Source organism: Puma concolor, chromosome D1 (assembly GCF_028749965.1).
Source record: "Puma concolor isolate L17-30 chromosome D1, mPumCon1.1.hap2, whole genome shotgun sequence".
Lineage (NCBI taxonomy): Eukaryota > Metazoa > Chordata > Mammalia > Carnivora > Felidae > Puma > Puma concolor.
This window is the reverse complement of record NC_141676.1, coordinates 64,685,695-64,706,037: the sequence shown is the minus strand read 5'-3', so window position 1 is coordinate 64,706,037 and position 20,343 is coordinate 64,685,695. Positions and strand designations below refer to the sequence as shown.

Below are 20,343 nucleotides of genomic sequence, written 5' to 3'. Positions count from 1 at the left end.
AAAAGAAATCACACACACACACACACACACACACACACTAGATTTTTAGAGAATCAGGTCCCTTTCTTTCTGAATTAGCTTATATAGAAATGTTTAAATTTTTTTTTTCAACGTTTTTATTTATTTTTGGGACAGAGAGAGACAGAGCATGAACGGGGGAGGGGCAGAGAGAGAGGGAGACACAGAATCGGAAACAGGCTCCAGGCTCCGAGCCATCAGCCCAGAGCCTGACGCGGGGCTCGAACTCACGGACCGCGAGATCGTGACCTGGCTGAAGTCGGACGCTTAACCGACTGCGCCACCCAGGCGCCCCTAGAAATGTTTAAATGGAAATGCTGCCATATCAAAACTTATCTTCTTCTCTCTGCTTAGAATATTCTGTAACTCCCAACCATTCCCAGTACTTGCAGTGGCCATGCAAGTGAAAAGACTTGAAATGTAAGCAACATAAACTTCCCCTTACGTCCGTCTCTGGAAGAAGGTGAAGTTGGTCTGGTATGGTGAATAGAATTCTAAGATGGTCCCAAAGTTCCTACTGCCTAGTGAATGTTTCCATGTAATGTGACCTGTGGACATAATGGATGTGCCATCATGATTCAATTACATTATGTGGCAAGGTGAAAGAATTTTGCAGATGCAATTATGGTGTCTAATCTTCTGATGTTGAGTTAATCCACAGGGAGATTATCCTGGTGGACCTCACCTAATCAGGTGAGCACATAAAAGAAATATGGAGATAGTTTTCCTGCTGACTGTGAAGAAATAAGCTACCACATTGTGAGAGGGCCATATGGTAAGGAGTTGTGAACAATTTCTAAGAACTAAGAGTTGACAGCCAGCAAGAAAGTAGGGATCTTAGCCATACAAGGACAAGAAATTAAATTCTGCCAGCTACATGAGGTTAGAATGGGACCCCATGCTCCAGAAAGAAAGCATGTCCCCATGCGTCCTGGGACACCTGGGTGGCTCAGTTGGTTGAGCGTCCAACTTTGGCTCAGGTCACGGTCTTGTGGTTCATTAAGTTCAAGCCCTCATCAGACTCTGTGCTGGCAGCTTGGAGCCTGAAGCCTGCTTCGGATTCTGTGTCTCCCTCTCTCTCTCTGCCCCTCCCCTGTTCATGCTCTGTCTCTGTCTCTCTCTCAAAAATGAATAAACTTAAAAAAATTAAAAAAAAAAAAGAAAGGAACATAGCTTAGCAAACATCTTAACTGCAGCATTGTGAGACCTTGTGCAGGGGACCCAGAAGAGCCACGCCTGTACTCCTGATCCGTAGAAACTATGAAATAATGAGTATGTGTTGTTGCAAGCTGTTAGATTTGTAATAATTTGTTATACAGCAATTGAAAAGTAAATATATCAGGAAAGCTGAACCAAAAAGAATGGTGTGCCACACTTTGAAATTCATATGCTGCAGTGATTGTTGCCTCCATGACTTTTACAAGAACAAAAACTGGCTTAACCTATAAGTTTGTGACTCGTAGATGTATCTGGGGGTTATAAGTTAAGGACAATTGTTCTATTTTAATTTTGAAAAATTTTGTAATGTTTATTTATTTTTGACAGAGAGACAGACCTTGAGTGGGGGAAGGGCAGAGAGAGAGGGAGACACAAAATCTGAAGCAGGCTCCAGGCTCTGAGCTGTCAGCAGAGTCCAATGGGGGGCTTAAACTCAAGAACCATGAGATCATGACCTGAGCCAAAGCTGGACACTTAACTGACTGAGCCACTCAGGGGCCCCGCAGTTGCTCAATTTCAGACACTAGTGCTAATTTACTGGGTAACCCTGAGCTCATTTTTCTCTTGTATGGGTTTCAGTGTTCTAGTCTTCACAGTAAGGGAATTGGATAATTTGATCTCCAAAGATTTTCCAGCTTTGACAACTCTACAGAATTATCAAGTGTATTGCCAGATGACAGGCTCCATGAAAGCCACTGGCCCCTCTGTACTTGTGGGTAGGTTCAATTTGTTTAGGCACACAATTTTCTTTGCATTTCAAAGTGGACTGGGCTCTGCATTGAGATCCCCCTTCCACATAATATAATTATAGAAGCACAGATGATTCATTCTCCGAAATGGTCTATTCACTTAGATTAACCACACCTAAAACAAGAATCTTCTTGACCTGAGAATCTTCATTTAGAACTTGCTGATTCAATAGAAAGACATCAAATTACATCCACTGTTAATTTTAAATTAACTCAAAGTATTTAATTAACACCTCTTCAAACAGAAAAGGAAATAAGGATACTTTCCACTAAAGGCAATGAAGACCACTTAAGAGATTTTTATAAATCAAATTTAAACCCCATATCCATTTAAACTCTTTCACAATTAAGCATATTCAGGGTAGAGATGCACATAAAGCAATTAGCAGCTCCGGAGAAGGGATGGGGGAGGGATACTAAGCAAGATTTGATTAAATGTTGAAATGAAGTGAAGCTAAGTCTTTGCATAATTGTGGAAGAGGAACGTAGTCCCTCAGGTATATGTTAAAACTGGAAGGAAAACTACAAGACCTGTGAGCTCACTAAAGACCATTGAATGTTATGGGGTACATGAGGCACCTTCTCAAACAGTAGGTTCTAAAGTCTCTCTAATGGGAAAAAAATGTAGATCTGGATCAGTAGACCCCCTGACTTGATCATTAATTCATTAGATGGCTCCAGTAGGTCAGCTGAGCTCCAGAAGCTCACTTTGAGCTTCATTTCCCTTACTGTAAGCAAAATGATGTGGTATTTACATTAAATGAGCATTAGAACCACTTGTTCCTTGAGCTTTTGGTATCTGTTAAAATATAGAGAAACCATTTTTAAATGGCCAAATCAGTTTTAGGAAAAGCTGGGAATTAAATGGATTAATTTTATTGTTGTTGTTTTTTAATTAGAAGATTTCTTGAAGTCTTTTCTAGGCTGATGGGGCCTAGAATCTCCCAGGTGATTATATTTTCAGCTCATTTGATAAAAGAATCCTCTGTTTTTAGACAATATCTAGGAACTGCGTTGAGCAGAACACATGTCAAAAAGCACCAGATGAGATGATCTCTAAAGACCTTGAGAGTGCAACATCCTTTGAATCTTGATCATCTTGTCTGTACTTTAGCTCTAGGTACATTCATGAGCTGGAAAGGATGTTAATAGGCGTAGCACTTTTGACAGTAATTTACTAAGTCTCCTTGATGAAGTCAAACATTTTAATTAAATATTCATTAGCTTCAAACCTGAGCCTTGTTAACCATAGATTTATTTCAAGCATGAATTTAAGGACCTTCCCTTTTTACAATCTCTTTATAGTTTCAGATGTACACACTGACCCCAAAGCTTAAATTATCAAAATCCAGAATCAAAAACCAGATGCCGTACAGAACACTTTGGTTCCATTCATTTTTTTCCTTATTCTTACCTACTTCAGGTAACACTAAAGGTTGTCAAGTTGAGACAGAATTAAACTTCACACAATGATAGTACAATGTGTGGAAAGGGAAGAGAGTATGTTACTTTGGGATGAGAAAGGGCTTTGGAATGGAATGGCCTGGGGGTTTAACTCTTAGCTAAATTGTACTAGCTGTGTGGTCTTGGGCAGGTTAATCAAGCCCTTTTACATGTTTGTCCTCATCTCCAACAATTGTTTGTGCAAGTAAGCTGTGTATTTCCTGAGTATTATTCAAATTCATGAGTTAAATGTTGCTTTTCTATTTCCTGTAGCAGGTCTAATGTTTCTTCTGTGAATCTCCTAAACTATTGGATAGTATGATAGTATAAGCTTAGTAATTATACATACCTGAGTCTCTTCTGTTTTAAATAATCCCCTTTCATTTAAAAAAGTCACTTTCACTTTTGTTTAAAAGTTCACGTTCCACAAGAATGGCATTGGGAGTCTTTGAAAGGATTCTATAAATAGTACCCCTCACCTCCAAAGTTTGAGCCAGTTGAGAAATAACAGCAAAGAAGTAAATAAAATGACCAAAATATCACATTTCTTTGAATCCAGGGAAATGTAGTTATTTTAAGGCATACCATTATTTTATATACTTTAGATAAAAGCACTGCTAATTAATATTTGACAATATACTTTCTTACAACTTGTAATTTCTATTTTACGCTTGAAAAAAATAGACTTAGTTCATATATTTTTATTTTGCATTAGTCTTATCCAAACATAAAGAAAATGTGAACCAACTAAACTGGCAAAGGTTTTCATAAAGCATCTTTGTATTGAGAGATTGTTATTTTTCACTTGGGTAGATCAATTTCTGAGCTTTTTCTGTATAATTTTGCTTGTCTCCTGTCAGAAGTCTTGGCGATATGGCATTCTTAAAATAGGCCCTTAGAAAAAAATCCAGAAGTCATTGCGTTAGACTTTTTTTTTTAAAGCTTTTATTATTTATTTAGAGAGCGCACACATGGCAGAGAGAAGGTGAGAGAGAGAATCCCAAGCAGGCTCTGCATTGTCTACACAGAGCCAGATGCAAGGGTAGAACTCATGAACTGTGAAATCATGACCTGACCTGAAACCAAAAGTCAGAGCCGACTGAGCCGATGGAGATACCGGGTGCCTTGCTGGACTTTTAAACTGGCTTTTCAAACATGAGGAACTAGCCTCATTTTCACTCATGCTTTGACAGGATATGTTCCTAAACATATTAGATGTAATTCCTCACTATTTGGTTCCTAAGGCTTAAAAACAATCCTGAGGACTTTCTCCAGTGTTTCTGATACCCATTCAGCAAGTTTTGATACAGGAACATTTAATATTAGTAAATGTGTAGGCAGTGACCACTGTTATGACCGCCACCTGGCCAACAGTGAGCCTTCACTACTGATGAAGTGGATTTTTTTAGCGTGATTAATATATACAAGCAAGTGATCTTTCTAATACTAAACAGAGATGGACTGACCTACTGACACAGAGGCTCTGGCGCAACCAGCAAGTAGCTGCTGCCAATAGAAAGAAGAAAGGGCTCTGCCTCACAAACCTGTTTCTCCTTTCAGACTAATAAGCCAGTTAAGCCAAAATAGGTATGAGGATGTGGATAGAATCCATGAATATTATAATATTCTACTTTGTATTTTCTGCATTCTCCTTGCTTTTTGCTGCACAGTGGCTTATCTGGTCTGCTGCCCCAATGTGATGACACGCCCTGCTGGAGTGAGAGCCTATGAAGTCTCCCTGCTCCCTCAGGGGATCTTTATAGCTCTATTAGATTCTGGTATCCTCATGCTAGGACATGCACAGATTCCTATTTTTTGTGCACATCCCACTCCATGCTGTGGGATCTGATAGAGCTGCCACAGTCCACCTATCTAGACACATTCACATTGCTGTCGCTTCATGCTGTAGCACCATACCTTCTTGAAGATGCCACACCCAGAGCTTCTTCTAGACACTTGATGCTACAAGCTACCCATAGATCTCTGTACCGCTCATATTCTCAGGTGTCACCAGAAACATAACTCTGGATAGTTCTATTACTCTCTTCTCCTCTAAGTTTCACACTAAGAAAGAAAAAGTGAGGACTCACTCCTCTTTGACCTTTTGTTATCTCTTTTTCTTGCCTATATTCCCTCATGGTTAAAAGGACTTATGAGTTCAGTTTTTTCTTTCTTTCCTTCCAGAATATCCCTCTTCCTTTGCACCTCCTTTCCCCCAGGTTTGTAATGTCCAGGAGACATGATTTAAGGGTAGGGGATTGTTGTTCAAATTAGGATAATCTTGAGTGTGAAGGGGGGCACTATTCATAAATACATTGGGACAATGGGCATAAGCCAGGAACAAGCAGGCGTGGTAGATAGTGTGATATGCTACCCATATCCCCCTTAAGGGAGATGGACTCAGTGTAGGGAAGTCACTTTACCCACCATCACACTCCTTTTTCAGAGCAACCAATAACTGATCCAGTGTGTGTGTGTGTGTGTGTGTGTGTGTGTGTGTGTGTGTGTGTGTGTGTGTTGGTGCGGAGGAGATATAAAGGCTTGCCATCTTCAACTCAGGACAATTCTGTAGGGTCTACTCAGCTTCAGAGCTTCCTATGAGATTGGCTGGAGCTACACTGAGGTTCATTGCAGCTCCTCCTTTCCTTCTGTCCAGTGCTGCTTCTTTCCCTTCCCTTCCACAAATGTAAATCCCAGGATACTGTCTAGTCAGTATCTTTCACTCTAGCATCCATAGTCCATCTCCAAGTTTGCTGCTCAGGGAAACCTACCAGAAACACCAGGCAAACTGATACTTGTGGTCACCCTATTTATGGGGAAAAGTGATAGAAAACACAAAAGCCTTTGGAGTGTATAAATTACACCTCAGAAAACCTGACTACACACATATGTACAAATGCAAACACACAGGAGGAACGTTTGCAGAATATTGCAAAAATAAAATTTGAAAAATATCCCTATAACTTTGTGATGTGGGATACAACCTAACCTCACATAAAAATTGAATGAGAAATGAGAGACTCATTGTGAAGGTCCTGAGAGCAGGTGTGACACTCAATAATGTAAGAAAGCAGCTAATCTTATTTTTCCCCCTCTTTTCCCTTTCCCTAGTCTTCCACATAAATAAGAATTTTACTCTTCACAAAAAAATGTGATTTACTCTTTATAGCCCTGTTTCAAATATCCTGAAGTCTTATTATAATATGCTTGATTATAGAGTAGGATCCAGACCATACCCGAAGACTTAATTGCTAACATATTAAAATGACCCCATTAATCATGTTGTATTGCATGAAAGGCAGACTTATTGCAAGAACTTCAAAAAAACAGTATAGTGAGGTTCCCACCTGGCATGAGAGCAGCCCTTATGTTGTTTTTAAACACATTGATGTTGCCATTCATTCATTCATTTATTCAAAATACACTTATTTATTAATGTCTACCATAAGAACACCACTTTTTGAAAGTGTAGAAATTAATGCAATTTCATTCTTGTCATCGAAAACAATTTTGCTTAGGAGTGAAAACAGATATGTCATTGAGTATTTTTAATTATATCAAATATTCTAAAAGCAGAGTCCCTGGATGCTGTGTAAGTTACAGTAATTAATCATGCCAAAAATAATCAAGGAAATGTGAGATAAGGTGAAAGTAGTTTTGGTCTGATGGAAAAGTAAGAGTCTTCCAAGGCCTGGAAACTGTGGAGAGAATTTTAAGGCAGAGGGAACAAATCACTCAAAGGCATAGTGTTATAGAACTCAGAGTCCACAGTAATCCACAACTAATTTTGTAGGCCAGGGATATACTGTTTGTGTATAGAGGAGGTAATGGAAAGAACTGGAAGAGGTAATAAGAATAATTAAACTCTAATACCTACTATATGCAGACCGATGTTCCAAGTATATTGCTTATATAGTTACTAGATTCTTGTAACAGTTCTATGAGTTAGGAACTATGATTATCCCCATTTTATAGGTCTTAAAACAGAGGCACCAAAGGATAGAGTCACTTGTCCAAGGTCACATTTAGAACAAGGAACTAAGGGTCTTAACCCATGCAGATCTGGCCCCACATGTCATGTTCTCATCCTGTGTTCTATGCTTTCATTATTTTGAAGGTGATATGATGCCATCGGAATCCATAATTCATATTGGATGCAAACTGATGGTAAAACTAGATTAGTCGTATGAAATCCATGGATGGCAAAGTTATCAGAAGTTGATTGTGGAAGTGAGATAAATCTGTCTCATCTTAAATCTAGGCATTCATAGTGTCCACCAACAGGATTGTAAGGTTGTACTCTGTAAAATTTGCATATGATCGGTTTCGTAAATACAGCCTTTGGAGGATGAAATTTTAAGACTGATTTTATTTAAAATTACAATGTTTAGCCATATTAGATTTCATATTTTTATTTTATTTTAATTCCAGTTAGTCAACATAGAGTGTTATATTAGTTTCAGGTGTACAATACAGCGATTCAACAATTCCATACCTCACCCAGTGCTCACTGGGATAGGTGCTTTCCTTAATCCTCATCATCTATTTAACCCATCCCTCCATCCCCCTCCCCTCTCGTAACTATTGGTTTGTTCTCTAAAATTAAGAGACTGTTTCTTAAGTTGTGTCTTTTTTCCCTTTGCTTGTTCGTTTTGTTTCCAAATATGAGTGAAATTCCACATATGAGTGAAATCATATGCTATTTGTCTCTCTCTGACTGACTTATTTCACTTAGCATAATACTCTCTAGCTCTATGTCCTTGCAAATGACAAGATTTCATTCTTTTATATGGCTGAATAATATTCTGTGTGTGTGTATTATACTGAATAATATTCTGTACACACACACAGACAACACACACATAGTAGATTTTATATATATATATAAAGTCTCCAGACCATGTACACATATATACATACACAGACACTTGTTCTTTATCCATTTATCTATCGATGGACATTTAGGTTGCTTCCATATCTTGACTATTACAAACAATGCTGCTATAAACATAAGAGTACCTATGTCCCTTTGAATTAGTGCTTTTGTATTCTTTAGGTAAATACCCAAGAGTGCAATTGCGGGATCATTGGGTAAATCTATTCTTAACTTTTGAAGGAACCTCCATACTGTTTTCTAGAGTAGCTGCACTAGTTTTCATTCCTACCAATGGTGTGGGAGGGTTCCCCTTTCTCCACATCCTCACTGACACCTGTTTCTTGTGTTGTTAATTTCATCTGTTCTAACAGGTGTGAGGTGGTATCTCATTGTAGTTTTGATTTGCATTTCTCTGATGGTAAGTGATGTTGCACATCTTTTCATGTATTTGCTTGCCATCTATATGTCTTTGGAGAAATGTCTGTGCATGCCTTCTGCCCACTTTTTAATTGGATTATTTGTTTTTTAGGTGTTGAGTTTTATAAATTCTTTAAATATTTTGGATACTAACCCTTTATGAGATAAATCACTTGCAAATATCTTCTCCCATTCAGTAGGTTGCCTTTCTTTTCTTTTCTTTTCTTTTCTTTTCTTTTCTTTTCTTTTCTTTTCTTTTTTTTGGGGGGGGTTGGAGGGACTGTTTCTTTATTTCAAAAAGACAATTGTATCAAAACAGTTTTACTATTGGTTTCTTTCTCTCAATCAGTGCCACAGAGAACAAACCAAAGGAGAATGCATTTTAAGCCAATAAGCTGCAGGATAAACACCTAACAGACCTCATGGTAACCTCACCAAAAAGGGGAACTGGGCAGGGAAAGAAACTTAAAAGATCAGCATATTACCAGCCCACAGACTGTAGAGAGAGTTCTCAGCCAGACGGGGTGGCCAATGTGCCCCAACCCTAAAGAAGTGAAGTTTCAAAATAAATTTGGAGAGGGCAGTATGTGTTAAGCTGAAAAATTTCTTTCCAAATGTGAGGAAGGGGTTAGACTGCTGCCTCAGAACTGTGGAATTATTTGGATGTTGTACAAATGGTTACTACATCAACAGAAAAAAAGGTAATTACAAAGTGTGTACATCACAACATGCTTTTAAAGACACTTTTCATTGTGCACACATTGCAAAAAAACATTGTCCCCAGGGTGCTCAGCTTGAAGCCCAACTGGAATGCCTGGGGAGAGACAGAGACAGTTTGGCGAAAAAGACACAGGGGTTGGGGTGGGAGAGGTGGCAAAAGGAGAAAGCAGCCTTCCAGTTAAACATCAGCTCTCAGTTTCAAGGCCAGCTTCAGCCTTAGGAGGAGTCGGGCTGAGAGGGAGGAGCAGTGTCAGAGCAGGACTGGGCTGCTCTGCCTCTCATTCAGGTTAAGCGGAGTCTGGTCCAGCATCTTTGTGTACAGAGGTGTTCCTCTTTGGTGCATTTCAGCTTATCTCCCAGGTCATCAGTTGTCTTCTCCAGTTTGGCCACTGACCTGTCAGCAAACTCATCATGCACGGGTCTCTGCTTCCTTGAGTTTATCTGTAAGAATATTTATCTCCTCTTCATATGTGTCCTCTGCTTGAGAGTAATTTTCTGCAGTAGCTCTCAGGCACTTCAGGTTCTGGTCCATCAGTCTGATCTGCTCATCCATGTCTTGGCAACGAGACTATGCCAGCTCAGGTCATTCCTCGTGCTCCTCAATAATCACCAACTTCTGAGCCCCCTTTTTGGACTTTAGATTTGCCTCTTCTGCAATGTGCTAAGCTTCTTAGAGTTGATTTCCTGGAGTTCCATCTTTTCTTCATATGTTAAGGCTAGGTTTTCAATAACGTCCATACCTCTCTTGCTCTGAGTAGCAGCTTTCTCAGTTTCCTCCACTTTTGCAGGGCAGCTGCCAGGTGCTCCTGGGCACTGTTCAGCTCCTCATCAACCAGCTGCATCCTAGGGGTCAAGGAGGCCACCTCAGCCTCAGCCTGCTCTTGGCCACCTTTCCTCCTCCACTTCCCACTGCAGGTTCTCCGCCCATTCCTCTGTATCACCTGCTTGCTGCTGCAGAACGTAGATCCTGCCTTTCACCGCCTACATGGTGGTGATCCCTACCATGGTGCCCACCCAGCCCATGCTTGCTCTCAGCTTCTGGCCTCCTTCCATCCACACTGCAGCCACTTCTTACCCCCACTTCCACCCATTCCACCCTGAAATACTAGAACGCCAGTAGGTTCTCTTTTAGTTTTGTTATTTCTTTCACTGTGCAGAAGCTTTTTATTTTGATTTAGTTCTAATAGTTTATTTTTGCTTTTGTTTCCCTTGCTTCAGGGGACCTATCTAGGAAAAGTTACTATGGCTGATATCAAAGACATTACTGCCTCTGTTCTCTTCTATGATTTTTGTGGTTTCAGGTATCACATTTAGGTCTTTAATCCATTTTAAATTAATTTTTGTGGATGGTGAGAGAAAGTGGTCCAGTTTCTTTCTTTTGCGTATTGCTGACCAGTTTTCCCAACACCACTTGTTGAAGAAACTATCTTTTTTCCATTGGATATTCTTTCCGGCTTTGTGGAAGATTATTGACCATACAGTTGTGGGTTTATTTCTGGGTTTTCTATTCTGTTCCATTGATCTGTGTGCCTATTTTTGTGCCAGTACTATGTTGTTTCGTTCACTGTAGCTTTATAGTGTAACTGGAAGTCGGCATTGTGATGATTCTGGCTTTGCTTTTCTTTTTCAAGATTGCCTTGCTATTCGGAGTCTTTTGTGCTTCCATACAAATTTTTAGGATTGTTTGTTTTAGTTCCGTGAAAAATGCTTTTGGTATTTTGATGAGATTGATTGGGTAGTATAGACATTTTTGACAATATTTGTTCTTTCAATCCATGAGCATGGAATGTCTTTCCAATTCTTGGTGTGGTCTTCAGTTTCTTTCATCAGTGTTTTATAGTTTTTAGACTAGAGGTCTTTCACCTGTTTGGTTATGTTTATTTCTTAGATATATTCTTATTGGTGCAATTGAAAATGGGATCTTTTTTTCATTTCTCTTTCTGCTGCTTCATTATTGGTGTATAGAAATGCAACAGATTTCTGTGGATTCATTTTGTGTCCTGTGACTTTACTGAATTCATTTGTCAGTTCCAGGAGTTGTTTTGGTGGAGTCTTTTGGATATTTTATATACAGTATCATGTCGTCTGCAAATAGTGAAAGTTTTACTTCTTCCTTACCTTGGAAAAGTAGGATGCCTTGAATGCCTTTTATTTCTTTTTGTTGTCTTTTAGCCGTAGCTAGCAAATACAATACTGTGTTGAATAAAAGTGGAGAGAGTGGACATCCTTGTCTTGTTCCTGACCTTATAGGAAATGCTATCAGTTTTTCCCCATCGAGGATGATGTTGGCTGTGGGTTTTTCATGTATGGCCTTTATTATATTGAGCTATGTTCCCTCTAAACCTACTTGGTTGAAGGTTTTTATCATGAATGGATGTTGTACTTTGTCAAATGCTTTTTCTGCATCTAATGGAAATGATCATATGGTTCTTATCCTTTGTCTTATTGATGTGTTATATCACATTGATTGATTTGCAAATATTGAACCACCCTTGTAACCCAGGAATAAATCCCACTTGATCACAGTGAATGATTTTTTTAATGTATTGTTGAAATTCATTTTACTAGTATTTTGTTGAGGATTTTTATATCTGTCTTCATCAGGGGTATTATGCTGTAGTTCTCTTTTGTGTGTGTGCTGTATTTATCTGGCTTTGGTGTCAATGTAATAAATTTGGAAGTTTTCCTTCCTTTTGTATTTTTTTAGAATAGTTTGAGAAGATAAGGTATTAAATCTTCTTTAAATGTCTGGTAGAATTTGCCTGCGAAGCCATCTGGTCCTGGATTTTTTTTGTTTGTTTGTTGGAAGTTTTTTGAATCATTGCTGGATATCAGTCTGTTCAAATTTTCTATTTCTTCCTGTTTCAGTTTTGGTAGTTTATGTTTCTAGGAATTTATCCATTTCTTCTTGGTTATCCAATTTGTTGGGGTATGGTTTTTCATAACATTCTTATAATTGTTTTTATTTCCAGGGTGTTGGTTATTTCTTCTCTTTTGCCGGAGACCAGCTCCAGCAACCAGGGGTTCCCGAAGGAAGAACGGGGTCAGTGAAAATAAAACAAAACTAAAATAAAAAACTAGAAAATAAAAACTAAAATAAAAAACTAAAACTAAAATAAAAATGGACACAGACAACAGCAGTGTGTTGAACTGGCCAATTTATTGTAGTAAACGTGGCATTATATATGCTATGATTTCCTTGTAGCATACGTCATCTATGTTTTTCTAACATTACCTAATTTTGAAAATGTTCCTATGTATAAACAACCTTTAAGAAATAACATGGCAATTTTCCCCTAACTTTCCTGCATACCCTTTGATTATAGATTAATTTCTTACATTATTCCATTCTGCATCTGCGTTTATCTATAATCTACAAAGCATTTGCTTTGCTGTTCTCGTGAAAGGCCCTCCATTTCTCAGCACCTCAAGTGGAACAGTTACAGGGACATGACCTCCTAACCACATGAGGCCAGAAGAACAATGTGTTTGCCTCGGTCCGAGGTGCCAGAAAGGGGCTGAAAGGCCTTAGAAACCCATGCCTCATACATTCTCAGAGAGACAATGCACCTAGGAACCAAAGAACCATTCTGTAGCTTAACCGACTAGGTTCAGTCATCATCAGGAATGCCTCCGGGGGGCCAGGTGGGCCTAGGGATTAAAGTCACCTGTGCCCAGAGATACACTCCTTAGTTGCCAGAGTGGGGCTTTCAAATCCATATGTCTCTCCTTTACAGGCCCTCTTTGCTGGCAAAGGTATGAGGCTATCATCCTTCCTGTAAGTAGAGGAGTCTCCATAGAGGATGGTAAGGGCTAAACGTAAGGCCGCACAATTTCTTGCGGAGCCTTATTTTCTTCCCTAATGGTTCTTTTCCCAGGGGGCCTGCCGAGGATTCCCCAACAGACAATACCCCAGGTACTTTTAAGGCCAAATTACCTAAAAGCGGGAGGACAAGAAGCTACACTGTTGGCAGGCCGCCCTGCAGTCACCAATCCGTCCACAGCCCGGGCCCTGCCACTCAGGCTGGGATAGCTTGGCTTCCAGCATCAGCACTCTTTCATTGTCAATTTTATTTATTTGGGTCGTTTCTCTTATTTTCTTGATAAATCTGGCTAGAGGGTTATCAATTTTATTGATTTTTTTTTTGAAAGAAATAGCTCCTGGCTTCATCGATCTGTTCTATTTTGGTTTGTCATGTTTTTTAGAGTCTACTTCATTTATTTCTGCTTTGATATTTATTATTTCCTTCTTTCTGCTGGTTTTAGGTTTTGTTTGTTCTTTTGCTAGCTCCTCCAGGTGAATACTTAGGTCATTTATTTGCAATTTTTCTTGCCACTTGGGGTAGGCCTTTATTGCTGTATACTTTCCTCTTAGAACTGTTCTTGCTGCACCTGAAAGGTTTTGCACCATTGAGTTTTCATTTTCATTTTTTTCCATGAACTTTTTATTTCTTCTTTTATTTCCTGGTTGACCCATGTTTAGTGGCATGTTATTTAACTTCTATGTATTTGTGGTCTTTCTAGATTTTTTTCTTATGGTTGACTTCTAGTTTCACAGCATTGTGGCCAGAATGGATGCATAGTACGGCTATTATCTTTTTGGCTTTGTTGAGGCTTGTTTTGTGAGTTAGTATGTGATCTATTCTGGAGAATGTTCCTTGTGCACTTGGTTCCTTGGTAAGATTGTATGTTCTGCTGTTTTAGATTGGAATGTTCCAAATATATCTGTTAAATTCATCTGGTCCAGGGTGTCTTTCAAAGCCATTGTTTTCTTGTTGAGTTTCTGTTTAGATGATCTGTACATTGATATAAGTGGGGTGTTAAAGTTCCCTATTATTATTGATTACTTCCTTTATGTTTGTTATTAACTGTTCCATGTATTTGGGTTCTTTCACCTTGTGAGCATAAATATTTACAATTCTTATATCTTCCTATTGGATTGTCCCCTTTATTATTATATAGTGTCCTTCTTTGTCTTTGGTTATAACCTTTGTTCTAAAGTCTGTTTCGTCTCATGAGTATTGCTACTTCAGCTTTCTTTTAACATCCATTTGCTTGATAGGTGTTTCAACTTCCACCTGCCTTTCAATCTGTACATGTCTTTAGGTTTAAAATGAATCTCTTATAGGCAGCATATGCATGGATCTTGTTTGTTTTTGTTTGTGTTTTTTATCCATTCTATCACCCTATGTCTTTTGATTGGAGCATTTAGTCCATTTACATTCAAAGTAATTATTGGTAAATATATATTTATTGTCAATTTATTATTTGTTTTGTTATTGTTTCTGAAGATTATTTCTTATCCTCACTTGTCTTTCTTCCATGTTTTGCTGTTTTTCTTTATTATGTATTAGGAATGCTCTGTATTCATTAAAAAAAATTAATGTTTATTTTTGAGAGAGAGAGGCGGGGGGTGGGGAGAGGGAGAGAAAGCACAAGTGGAGGAGTGGCCAAGAGAAAGAGGGAGACACAGAATCTGAAGCAGGTTCCAGGCTCCGAGCTGTCAGCACAGAGCCTGATGTGGAGCTCAAACCCATGAGGCAAGAGATCATGACCTGAGCAGAAGTCGCATGCTTAACTGACTGAACCACCCAGGAGTCCTGTTCTTTCTCTTTATTCTTTGCATATATATTAGTAGTGTTAGATATATCGTTACCATTAGATTTGCATATAACCTATTCTGCATATAGTAGTCTATACTTGATGTTTATTTAAGTTTTAACCCATTATTTACTCCTCTCCTCCCCTTGTTTAAGGTATATGTTTTTATATTTTATATCCTTTTATTTTGTGAGTTCCTTGACTGCTTTTTTACAGAAATATTCATTTTTACTGATTTTGTGTTTCCTACCTTTTACTGTTACTTTGGTCTCTCCTCTCCTTTTCACTCAAATAGTCCCCTTTAATATTTCTTGCGGGGCTGGTTTAGTGTTCATGAACTCCTTTAGTTTTTGTTTGTAGACAGACTTAATTTTAAATCATGGTCGTACCTCTCACCAGCTTTAAGACTTTTGTGAAGATCACCTACTTCTCAGGCACAAATTTTTGGACTTTAAATTGAAACAAACAAATATATAATTCTCCTCAAAGAGCTTTTGTGATGATTAATCTAGTAAAATTCCTGAAACATAGTAAGGTCTTGATAAATGCTTGTTGCCTCTACTAGTAATCCTACAGAATACTTTTAAATTATAAATAGTTTCATGTGTCTAAAGATTAAAATGCTAATGATTGACAAGCTTCAGCTTTTATTCTGAGGGGTATGTTTACTTTTTCTTTTTTGATGCACATCAAAAAAATATTCCTTCCACTGTAGTCATTTTGTTTAAAACCCAGTAACTTTGACCTTACAAAGTCAATACTGTTGTTTATATTTTTTGACTTTGGCAGAAAACAAGGTCCCAAGCACTGAAGCAAATCTTTTTTGTCTCCCTTGATCTATTTTTCCTGCCTTGAAGAAATGTTTCATGTATTTGTTCCTCTATTTATATCTCAATTCACAGTTGTTACCAGATTTGCATGTTCATATTCACATTTTCATTTGTAAGATTTATACAGAACATGTCCTTTGCATAAGTATGCAACATAAAATACAGACTTCCATAAAGAATAAAATGTGTTTCTTCTCTAAGAATATATGAGCCCCGAACATAAATTCCGTAACAACAGTCTACTGGGGGAACTTTTTTCATGTGTTGAGGAACCACATGGGGAACTGAAAACTGAAATTTTACCAGTAAGGAGAGCAGTAGATCAAGTCTTTTAGGGCAGACAGGAGGGAAGGAAGCCCAGGATTAGGCACAGTTAAGAAAGGAACAAGATGATGGTGCTGGGTAAGCCAAAAGAGGGAATTTCCAGCAGAGTCAGATTCTGTAGAGTGGCTAAGTAGGGGGCAGCTTGATAATCATATTAGTTTTACCATTTACACAGTCACAGACAAAAATAGAGAGTAGAGCCAACAGGTTGTTGGAGATAGAAGCCTGAAATATTGTGGGTAGAGGAGGATGACTAAGCACATGTGCCCCGGTTCCCATCCATGTCTGCCATATGACCATGAGCATTTTGTGTCATGAGTTGATTTCCCTAACTATAAAATGGATAAGGCTTATTTTATGGTGCTGTTTTGAATATTATTGTGACAAGAATATGCAGAGTATGTAGCAATACTTTTTTAAAATATAAAAGGTTTGTAGTAGATGGTAGGCAATATTTTTATCAGGGTCAACATTTTTTATCTATATTCAAGGTGGTTAGAGAAACAGAAAAGAGAAAGATTCAACTGTATAGTTAACTTTGACTTTTTAAGTTTTACTCAAAATATTCCTGTTTTTTTAAACTGAAAACAGTGAAATGTCATTATCACATTTTATCATTTCTTTTGATATTTTACTTCATCTCCAACCACTAAAACAAACTCTACTGCTTTCTGGCCTCAAGGACTCTGAAAATGAATGGTTTCTTATTAAAACTAGTGGTTCTGTGAAGCACCAGCGAAAGGTGCAGCCGTACTGCATTCCAAAGTAACACTTCTTTTTTTCCTTCCATCATTAACCAAAGTTAAAATTCTTCTCTAAAAGTGAAATGGAACTAAAGCTATTGTAATATTTTGCTCTTCTACAAGACTAATTTGATGTTTGTAGATTTGAGTGGCCACATTACTGGAACTATTATGCATATCTAATAATCTTTATCAGTTATCACAAACTACTCCAAGAGAGAAAATCCCAAGTCTTAGTGGTTTGATATAATAGAAGTTATTTCTCAATCATCTAGAGACCAGACAGTATAAGGTAGGAATAAAGGACAGTTACTGTGCTTGAAGGACCTAACCAAAAGAGATTCTTCCCTTTCAACATTTGGCTTCCAAGATCATCTTGGAGTTTGATAGAAAACTAGCATAAAGAAAAGAGACACAATGAAGCATCACTCAGGAGGCTGGACCAGGCCTGGAAATGTTGTACATCTCTTCTATCAGTATTACTTGGTCAGGACTTAGACCGATTTCTAGATTCAAGGGAGCTGACAAAATGCAGTCTGTGGCTGACTTTTCATATTATGAAAAGGAAGCATTAATCTTTGGTGGTCAGAATGCCATTGATGTCACAGTCCATATTTTAGGTTTTTAATCTGCTGGACATCTGATGAAGAGCTCTGTTTGGCTAGGGATGAATGACACTACTTTGTTAAAGTCTGCTCTAATCTTTTCAAATATTCAACAGTGGCAGTGAGGAGTGAAGCTCTGCCTTTGGTGTCCAACATACTTGAGTTTGGATCCTAGCTCAGGTCCTTGCTAGCAGAGTATCTTGACTTTTCTGAGCATTGGTATCCTCATCTGTAAAATTGTTAGACCGTGGCAGACGTTAACAATGTTTATATAGATCTGGAGTTGAAATATGTAAAATATGTAAATTAACTATCGGAGTGTCTAGCACAAAGAGATTGCTTAATCATTGTTAGCTGTTATGATTGCGATTGTTATTTGCCTTAATACCAAATAAGTAATGATTTATTACTACATCATGAACAAAATTCTTAATATTCATGAGATTGCCCATGTACCTTAACATCACCTTTAAGTCATTGGAGACACATTGAAGAAAGTTTTGTCATGGGCCTTTTAAATATTGGTGGCCTTCACAGTTTAAGCTTATATTGATGATGGTCTTAAGTTCTTAACCCAGCTGTAGTTCGCCTGGATTAGGTTAGAGCCATGCTGGCTACCAGTCAAACGGAATTGTGATTGTTGCTTAATGTATCTAAATATCACTAAATAAATTTTGAAAAACAAATATCTGATAATGTGTATGACACCCATGCACTTAAAGGGCACCTCATATGCTCTGAGATATTTGTTTTATTTTCTAAAATTTAAGATCATTGGAAGGAGGACCTTTTTAGATTATTTTATTAATTTGACATATCTAATGATTGTTCATATTTGAACATGAGAAGCATTCAAGTCTATTTGGATTTTCCAAGCTCTATTTTTACTCCAACCATAGGAAAATAATTTAACCTCTAGTATTCTAAGGGGCTTTGTCTGCAAAATGAGAGTGATAATACCTGCCACACAGAGATTGAAACCTTTCAGCATACTACGAGGAGAAATTGGGTACTCCACGTATGTTTGTTCTATTTGAATGTAAGTCTGAAGATTCTACAATTCTATGATAGTATTAGAATTTTCATTTTAGAAAGTTTTGCATTTTTGTTATGGAAAATTGTTACCTCTATAAAATTATTACCTCTATAAATCTAGAATTCAAATAGAACACATTCTAAAGGAGACCATAAGGGGCGCCTGGGTGGCGCAGTCGGTTAAGCGTCCGACTTCAGCCAGGTCACGATCTCGCGGTCCGTGAGTTCGAGCCCCGCGTCGGGCTCTCGGCTGATGGCTCAGAGCCTGGAGACTGTTTCCGATTCTGTGTCTCCCTCTCTCTCTGACCCTCCCCCGTTCATGCTCTGTGTCTCTCTGTCCCAAAAATAAATAAACGTTGAAAAAAAAAAATTAAAGGAGACCATAAATGCTCTGTTTGCTTGGTACTATTTACACATGTTTTCCAATACAATTTACTGGAGAATGAGATGAGATAAGTAGAGATGTTGGTTATTAAACTCTGTTCCTTACATTTTAGCTACATCAGTGAGAGCAGGTTTCTGGATTCTAAGTGCTAGAAAATGAATTATTGAAGTGTGAAAGCGGAACTGTGTATTGAAAATTGCAAAACACGCAGAGGCTGGCTGGTCTGCCTTATCAGAGAAGCTGGTTTGTTAGAACTTTAGTGGTTAAACCTTAAAGGTACCTCTACCTCCTATTAGAAGCAAATGCTCAACCCCTTTTTTCCTGGCTCTTGCCCCTGGAAATAATCCCATAGCTAATATGTTGTAAATGTTAATGAATTCAGTATTGTCTTGCACTGTCTCCTGCATTTTAATCACCATGTAATCTGGAGTGGTAACTATATTTCCCAAACCCCAAACTGGGACATGTTGCCTACTAGATGGTCTGATCCACAGCTGTAAACTGCCTGAGAGAAGACATCCATTGTTAGAGAAATACTGGAATTTCTGGAGTGTAAAAAGTATAATTAGAACCATACTGGATTTCTGATCTATTACTAAATAGTTTGTTCTAGAACTAAATTTGAGGGAAAGGAAAAGAAGAGGGAGTGAGATTAAAAATGACTAAATACTTAACTAGGTGTCAGCTATTGAAAAAAAAGCTTATTTTTACAGTTACTATTTTAATCTTTCTAACAATCCTGTTATGAATGCTTCTGTTTTATGGATAGGGAAATAGAACCTTCAAGAAATCAGGTAATCTGTTCAAGGTCACACAAATTCTAAATGCCAGAACTAGAACTGAAGCTATTTAAGGTGATGGCCCTTTGGCAAAACCAAGTCAGACTCTTAGTACTATTGTGTGTTTCTTCAAAACAATTGAAATATATCTTTCCAACATCAATCAGTTCTCCCATTCTCTAATATCAACTAGGTGTCCTACAATGCAATTTAATTCTGACACTAACAACCTGGAGTTAGTGCAGAACCAAGGGAGCTTAATTCCACAAGACTGCCTATATTTTAGATGTCAGCAGGAAATGGGGTCCTTATGCTACCTGCACTCTGCCTAGCTTGCTACAAATTTAGGAGTTCTTACAACTCTCCATTCATCAACCTGTAAGCTCCTTCAAACTTCATTGTTTCAGAGGTTTTAACGGTCTCATTACATAGGCACAATTGATTAAATCATTGGGTAGTGGTGACTGAATTCAATCTCCAGCCCTTCTCCCTTCCTCAGAGGTTGGGGGTCAGGTGGAACTGATAGTTCTAACCTTCTAATCATGTGATTGGTTCCTCTGTAACCCATCTCGAGGCTATCAAGGGGCCTACCGAGAGTTA

At 38.1% G+C, this 20,343-nt stretch overlaps 1 protein-coding gene and 1 pseudogene across 11 annotated transcripts in view; one reads left to right on the top strand and one right to left on the bottom strand.

The window, feature by feature from the left end:
- The window catches only part of TENM4 (teneurin transmembrane protein 4), a 2,941,751-nt gene that overhangs the window by 781,975 nt on the left and 2,139,433 nt on the right, over positions 1–20,343 (top strand). The gene's annotated exons all lie outside the window — the stretch shown is intronic.
- On the bottom strand, positions 9,692–10,446 carry LOC112865766 (tropomyosin-like; annotated as a pseudogene).